This window comes from Fukomys damarensis, unplaced genomic scaffold (genome assembly GCF_012274545.1).
Source record: "Fukomys damarensis isolate Sample0158 unplaced genomic scaffold, DMR_v1.0_HiC HiC_scaffold_4, whole genome shotgun sequence".
Classification (NCBI taxonomy): Eukaryota; Metazoa; Chordata; class Mammalia; order Rodentia; family Bathyergidae; genus Fukomys; species Fukomys damarensis.
The window spans coordinates 8,267,354-8,268,030 of NW_022900916.1; the positions used below are offsets into that span (position 1 = coordinate 8,267,354).

At 60.3% G+C, this 677-nt stretch overlaps 1 protein-coding gene across 1 annotated transcript in view; it reads right to left on the bottom strand.

Annotated features, from left to right (window-relative positions):
* Positions 1-677, bottom strand: part of Slc26a5 (solute carrier family 26 member 5) — a 56,145-nt gene that overhangs the window by 55,040 nt on the left and 428 nt on the right. The window lies entirely within an intron of this gene.

Genomic DNA, 677 nt, shown 5'->3' on the forward strand with positions numbered 1-677 from the left:
CCGCCCCGGCCGGCCCGGCCCCAGGGGCTCGGCCTCCTGCGTCCCAGTCTCCTCCCCGAACCCAGAACCTTCCAGGCGCGAGGGGTCGGAGGGACCGGTGGTGTTTCCAGGACCGGAGACGGCGGTGGAGACCGAGGCCAGGAAACGCTCGGCTGCCCTGCACTTGGCTATTATGTTTTAATAATAATAATATGATGATGATGATGGATCACTTTGCAGGCACTCGAGTTAGAATTTGTAAAACAGCTCTTTTAACGTGGGATTGGGGGATGTGAAGGGACCGGGGGAGAAGCGCGGAGGAAAAGGAGCCGAGGGGTGCTGATCTGCGCCCCAGGGCCGTATGGCCCGTCATGAAAGAGTTCCCCAAAAGCGATCGTCCAGGGTCTGACTCTTCTCAATTTTGCAATAAATTCCAGCGGAATAATTAAAAAAGAGAATGAGCGTGTCTCTTGGGAGACAGAACAGGGATGAAAGGAGGATGGGGAACCGACGAGGAGGAAGAGGCCGGGAGGGACCTGACTAGGGTTCAGGGGCCGGGAGGGCGGGACGATTTCGACTCCGGGGTCCTTCTGTGTGCATTGCTGCGCGTCGCACGGCCGTGACACTGACGAGCTGCTCAGCAGCCGTTTGCGGGGCTGAAAGCGCCCCCCCACCCCCGGCGCCCCGGTGCCCCGGGT